Source organism: Esox lucius, chromosome 5 (genome assembly GCF_011004845.1).
Source record: "Esox lucius isolate fEsoLuc1 chromosome 5, fEsoLuc1.pri, whole genome shotgun sequence".
Taxonomy (NCBI): Eukaryota; Metazoa; Chordata; class Actinopteri; order Esociformes; family Esocidae; genus Esox; species Esox lucius.
In genome coordinates, this window is record NC_047573.1 from 7,082,402 (window position 1) to 7,090,174 (window position 7,773).

Here is a 7,773-nt window from a genome sequence, read left to right on the forward strand (position 1 = left end):
AGTGATAGCAAGCTGGGAAGTGAGGCGCGCATTTGGCTATTTAGTACTGGTAGTGCAAAGCACTTGGTCGCGAAGAGCTTCATGAAACACTAGCTGCATATTTTCGGTGGATTGGCATATGATGCTGAAAGACCTGACGTACCGGGTGTTGAAAGACGGATGCTTGGTTACGCTTTCCTTGTGGCTATAAAGGAAAAATAAACCCACTGTTTTGTGTTTGCGGTTCAGCCTCTTCAAAAAGTTTCCAAAACGTTTACGCAGAATCTTTGTTCAGCGTTACAATTCAGGGCACACGTTCGGGAGCCTAACTTTTTTGGATACACATTTAACACACTATTTTGTCAAATTGAGATTCTTGTCTGTAACCTATAACAACTACACATAAATAAAAAAATTTTTTATCACCAAATAAAGTAGGCATTAATCACTGTTGCAGTCTGATAACGGGCATGACAACGTGCTGGTGTCTGGTGAATTATTGATAATCTAGTGATGGGTCTTCTGAACTGAAAGTTCTGGTGAGTCAGATCACTGTTCCATGATTTCAATCCACTCTTCGGGGACCACCAGCCGATGCACATTTTGTTGTATTCCGGAGCAGGCACATTTAATTTAGGACTTGGTAATGTTTGACTAATTGAATCAGGTGTGCCAGTTCTGGGCTTCAATAAAAATGTTAATCGGGTCGTGGTCCCCGAAGAGAGGATTGAAAAATAGTGATCTAACTCACCAGAACTTTCCGTTCAGAAGACTCATCACAAGATTATCAATAATTCACCAGACACCAGCACGTGAGGTTTGATAAGCCCTCAGATTTTAAGGGTTAAAACACGACAAACCGACTGTTGTGTGTTTTGGGAATTTGGATTCCCCTGGGTTGTTGGCAAGCAGCACTGTCTCCGGTCTGGAAATAATTCGTTTTCTCCTAGCTTCTGCTCCCCTCTACGGTGTCAGAAAGGAATGGCTTATATTCCATAATAAAATCACACATTCCTTCCTGAAGGTTGGCTTGTGAAGATAGGGCATAGTAAAACAATAGCCATCACCGCGTTTATTGAAGATAGATAATGTGCGTCATTTGGAGACGTCTACATTCTATTTTGACAGGAACGAGCGTGATGAATAGAATGGGCATTATATTACCAAATAGGGCAGTAATACATAAATAACTATGTTTTAATTTTTAAAAAAACAGTAGCCACGTACATCAGTTTTAGTCCTTATTTTGATGTGTTGATCAAATTAATCAAATATTAGCCACATCAAATGACCAATTCTAGTTATTTGCCATGTCTTTCATTCCACACATTATTGCCAGTGAGAACAACATATCAATTGATAAATGCCTCGGCTTTTATAAATGCCTTTTGCCGACTAGAATGGTAACACGATATACTCATTAACTTCACCTGGGGCAGTCACAAAACTTCTTAAGGCTAAAAGTAGCTCCTATAACTTGGGGATTTAGCAGTAACTCTTTAAAATAAATGGGCGTGTCAGTCCTAATTTTAGGACTCCTACATTTTTGGTCTATTTCACGAAGCGTTTTAGCGCTAAAACCAGCTCCTAAAACTGTAAAAGGTTAAGGGTAGTCAAGAGGACTCTTAAATCCCTAAAACCAAATCACAAACAATCTTAAAAGGGCTGACCGCAATCCGCCTCTTAATCTGGTGGACGTTTCCAACTTCGTTCACACCAAGCACCGCTTATTACCGTACGGTACCTTAAAGCCTTGGTCACACCAGGTACGGCAAACGTTATGCGTTCCGGCGGAAGTCCATTCATTTCAGTAGCAATCAATCCGCTGGCTAATCTACCATACTCAGACAGATTTGGATGCAGTAGGTCGCATGAGTTTAATTTTTCCAACTTGAAACGTGCAACTAGATGGAACACCAAAGAAGAGCTAATATGTAGCTTTCAACTTTTTATGGGATCGCAAGTAAAGCTTTCACAGCTCAATATTTGTAGTAGCCTACAAGATCAAAGTTTGAGACTTATGCAAAAAATTTGAGTGGGACATTTCCTAGACCTGATTGGTAAAATATATGAGGGACATTTTGATGGAAAATAACTATATAATATATATATATAGCCCGCTTGACTTCAAAGTTTTCAATTAATCTACTACAGTAAACCTTAATTGAGAGCTTCTGCTCTTCGGCTTGCTAGACACTAACAAATCAAGGCTGTTGTCCACCTTTGCGGCAACGGTTATGAAAATGCAGAAGATTGATTGCGATGTGTGGCTTAGGCGCTTTCTCAGTTAAGGTACTGAGCTTTTAAAAAGGTATCGCCTTAATTATGAGGGTATTATGATCAACTAGTGTTGTCAGGGATGCTGTCGCTTCACCAACAAACAGGAACAACCTAATGAAATCCGACATCAAGGTTGTGAAAACTCAAGAGGACCCTTCATGGCCGCAGCTATGCAGCGCGGACAAACTACGTATATCTCAGTCATCTGTCTGTCGAATATTACACCAACAGTAAATGCCCTCCACAGACCCCATTTCATCCGACAAATCATTCGGGTTTCCTCATGATGTTCGCCAACTACAAATAAACAAAACCGACGTCATGGCCATAGCTGGACCACCAAGTGTAGTTGGTGCAATAGAAGGGACACATAATTACACAAATAATTGCAACATCAAACTATTTCCTTATGAGCTGAATGTAGCAGAACATATCTTGAAAAGTCAGTATATCATTCTTAGTTTCATGTTTAATCTGTGACACTTAGCCTACATTTTAATTGTAATATATTTATTTCAATATGGCAACAAGACACATCCTTCTACTGTATTGCCATGATGAATTCACTGACAGAGACCCGTTCCCAATCAGCCAATCACTGTGGGCATAGTAAGTAATCTTGTTTGTGAAGCATGACATCATCCATAGCAACGGGGTCATCCCTGCCTTTTGTTTTAGCTTAAGACTTCTCCCCATTCCTTAATAAAATTGGTCTTAGCAGCTTTGTAAATAGGTTTTAAAGAGGAAACTCTTAGCTAAGAACTTCTAGTGGTGTTTAGGTGTCCTCTTAGTGGTAAAATAAAATGTGTGAATACGGCCCCAGGAGTGTAAATGTTTGTCCGTGAAGGAGGGTCAGCTTGTATTGAATACAGCCACCTGACCATTTTCGTAGGGGTCTGGATTCCTGATAGACATGGTGATGCACGTGGTTATTGATGTTAATCACAAACTGATGGGCAGAGTAACACATATTGACATGTTCCCTGCAAGGAACAAAGCAGGCATACCCGGCTGCGAGATTTCGAGACAGGGTGAATAGGAAATGTCCACATTCTAAAACAGATTTTAGTCTATTTATTTTGTCACAGGAAAGAAAAACTTGTGTGCAATTTCACATTGAATTTCCCACAACACTTAACATTTTTGGTCTATTTCACGAAGCGTTTTAGCGCTAAAACCAGCTCCTAAAACTGTAAAAAGTTAAGGGTAGTCAAGAGGACTCCTAAATCACTAAAACCAAATCACAAACAATCTTAAAAGGGCTGACCGCAATCCGCCTCTTAATCTGGTGGATGTTTCCAACCTCGTTCACACCAAGCACCGCATATTACCGTATGGTACCTTAAAGCCTTGGTCACACCAGGTACGGCAAACGTTATGCGTTCCGGCGGAAGACGTTAATCACAAACTGATGGGCAGAGTAACACAGGAATATTGACATGTTCCCTGCATGGAACAAAGCTAGCACACCCGGCTGCGAGATTTCAAGACAGGGTGAATAGGAAATGTCCACATTCTAAAACAAATTTTAGTCTATTTATTTTGTCACAGGAAAGAAAAACTTGAGTGCAATTTCACATTGAATTTCCCACAACACTTCACATTTTGCCACTGGGCGAAGGGAATATATGCAATTTTAAAAGTAACTTCCTGCAATTCCACACACTATTTGCAATGACCTATGCTAAGCTAACATGTTATCTCAGTGGGGATGGCTACCAACCACGCCAAGTGGTATCTGCGGGCCACCTGGGCACATTATGTCGCACCAGATGTGTTTCTACTATAATAGTAGACAGTAGTTTGTAGTAATCAGTAATGGAGAACAAACTAATGACTTTTTTAAATTGGGGTGGTCATTGGCAGGTGCTAGTGGGCTTATGAAGCAGCCCTGGCACAGCAGATGGCAAATGGGTTTATATTGTTGTATCGTGCCATGAAGAGAATGACTTAATCCAAGAGAAAGAGAATCAGTCGTCATTTTAACAGTTTCCTGCTGGTGGTTTTGACTATGTGACCCAGCTTATGTTCTACTGGGGTTCAGTTTCAGTCTTTTCCCCTAGTTACTCATTGGCAGACAACTCCATTTCATGTAGCCAATTAACAGATGGTCCTCTCTTCATGTGTGTTTTAGTGCACTGCAGAGATCCACAATAAAGTTGTCAAAGAGAAAGGTGATGTGAGCATTCATCACAACAGCAGTTTCTCCCCCTTTCTCTTTTTCGCTCTCTCTTTCTGTCTTGTCTCTCGGCAGGGCAAGTGATGGTTGTCACTAGGTTGGTGATGGATGTTGGTTTCCAGTGATCTCCTTTCCAACGTATGACCACATCAGAACAGTGTTTGTTTGTCTTTTTAACCGGACCTGGGTTAGGCTGACACCAGAGGAGAGTTCAAAACGGGTGCAATAGAGGAAATCCTGTACTGTTCTTTTGGTTGTTGGAGAGGTAAGTGTGTATATAATCAGACTGGACTGTACTGTTAAATTGAAAATGTTATTTATTTGAATCCCAACCAAACTGATTTGATTTACCTTGACTTCCCCTTTCCTGTCTAATATGTTAGATTCTTTCTTTCCAGCCCATTTCCTCTCAAATACTATACTGTTAGTTAGAATTGCCTTTTTGTATCAGTGTAGTATCTGAGCATTCTGACTAACTGCACCCCAGTGTGGTTTGGCGGATGCTCCGTGACCGAATGGAAGGCCCTGCAACGGGTGGTGGAAACCACCCAGCACATCACTGGTGCCCAGCTCCCAGCACATCACTGGTACCCAGTTCCCATCACATCACTGGTACCCAGCTCCCAGCACATCACTGGTATCCAGCTCCCAGCACAACACTGGTACCCAGCTCCCAGCACATCACTGGTATCCAGCTCCCAGCACAACACTGGTACCCAGCTCCCAGCACATCACTGGTACCCAGCTCCCAGCACATCACTGGTGCCCAGCTCCCAGCACGTCACTGGTGCCCAGCTCCCAGCACATCACTGGTACCCAGTTCCCATCACATCACTGGTACCCAGCTCCCAACACATCACTGGTACCCAGGTCCCAGCACATCACTGGTACCCAGTTCAGGGCACATCACTGGTACCCAGTTCCCAGCACATCACTGGTACCCAGCTCCCAGCACAACACTGGTACCCAGCTCCCAACACATCACTGGTACCCAGCTCCCAGCACATCACTGGTACCCAACTCCCAACCATCGTAGACCTCCAACGCCAGCGGTGCCTGCATAGGGCGCTCTGCATCATCAGGGACCCTTCACATCCATGCCACAAACTGTTTGTCCTCCTACCATCAGGCAGGCAGTACAGGTCTCTTCGTTCCTGCATCAGCAGACCCAGGAACAGTTTCTTTCCAGCTACTGTAACCCTGCTGATCTGTGAACCAGCACAAACCATACCCACCTGGCCACCGCTTAGCACTGCCTCTCAGGGATCTTGTTGCACTACTCTCTTTGTACTTCTGGTCTCTGACACTGCTTTGCAAAAACTGATAAAGATGCTTTTAGTTGTTACGTATACTTATCTACCTCGGGAACCTCATTGCTGCTATCCCTGCATTTCAGTTGCACATGCCACCTTGCACTTTCAATTTGCCTTCATGTACATTTTCTGCACCCTTCTATTTGCACTTCTGGTAAGACGCTAACTGCATTTCGTTGTACTGTACTTGTACCTTTTCAATGACAATAATGCTGAATCTAATCTTATCTGTACTTGACCAATTACCTTCAAAAGACCTTTGAAGGTTTGTTTTAGGAACACCAGTAATCCATACATTCGCCCCTAAAATCCTTTCCAACCATCCAAAGTCCACCGAAAACCCAGAATACAAACATTCCACAGTTTCCCTCCTGCAGTACGTCTCTACATTCTACCATCATGTAAGGGACGCCTGTACAGTGTCTGCCCCGAAAACAAACACTTTACCTAAGATTGTGGACCCTCAAAACCCCCAACGGTCCATTAGGCCCAAACGCATACTTATATGATAACTTAACAATGATTGGTCAGTTCATGGATTGGTCAAGGTTTTACCAATGTATACCAATCAACAGACCCAATGACACTGGACACATTTCACACATTTTGTGCAGCAAAACCGTCAAACCTTTTGACATTCAGTGAAACGGGCACATTTGTATGATTTATACTAGTCCTTTAAAGCACCATGCCTGGTCTTTGATTATTGGGAGATAAACAAATTAATTCCCTTCCCCTCTGAGCTAATCTCTGGTCTATGCGGTTATACTTCCAGCCCATTATTCCATCTGTTTTCATTATAAGCTGTTAGAAAGAGACATGGAGTGACGTGAAGATAAGACACATGCCATTCTTTCAATTAACTCATCACCATCCAAGTATGGAGAAATCCGAAATGCAAGACTTTAGCAATGTTATAAATAGGGATTAAGTCAAATTGTTGCTTTTTGTGTTTCCCACAAATTGCCCCTAAACGCAGGCTAAGCCAGCCATTAAGTCACACCAGTAAATGAAATTTGGCGAGGATGGCTGGCGTTGTAAAACATACCCTTTGACTATTCTCTGCTTCCAGCTGGAAAGGATGCATTTATGTGACGATTCTACCACATCATGTTTTATCAGTGTCTTCCTTAAAATAGATTAGATTAGATTCAACATTATTGTCAAGCACGGTACAATGAAATGCAGTTCACATCTAACCTGAAGTGCAAATAGATGAGGGCAGGAAATGTACAAGTATTTAGTATACTTAAGTATATGTATTTAGTATTTAAGTATTAAGTATATGTATATTACCAGTGGAATGTGTAGATGTGCAATGAAGGCAAATGCAGTACAAATGGCAATACTAAATGTGCAATTAAGGCAAATAGAAGAGGGCAGGAAAAGTATAGTGTATGTTACAAGTGGGATAACAGTTGTGCGGGTACAAATGGCAATTCTAATGGCATTCTAGTTGTGCAGCTGGGATGCAGAGATAGCAGCAATTAGGTCCCCAAGGTAGACATGCGTATGTAACAACTGTAAAAATGCAAGCAAAATGGCAATTCTAGATGGGCAAAGAGGCAAAAATGATGCCGAGTGACCTGCGCAGACATCGCTTGCACTGGAGGTCTACGATGGCTAGGAGCTGGGCACCAATGATGTGCTGGGTGGTTTTCACCACCCGTTGCCGAGATTGGCAACAGAGCAACCGCTAAACCACACTGTGGCGCAGTCAGAATGCTCCTGATTGTGCAGCGGTAAAAGTTCACAAGGATCATGGAGGACAGGGGCTGCTGTGCCTTTTCGACCAGGGCTGAGGTGTTGAGTGTCCAGGAGAGGTCCTTCAGAGTTGTGGACACCCAGGAATTTGAAGCTGGACACACGTTCCACCTCAGTGCCATCGATAAGAACTGCGGCGTGACTGCAGCCTTTAGACGTCCTGTAATCCACAATGAGCTCCTTGGTTTTCTTTGTGTTGAGGGCCAGGTTGTTGTCAGCGCACCATGCCGCCAGGCGCTTGACCTCCTCCTTGTAAGC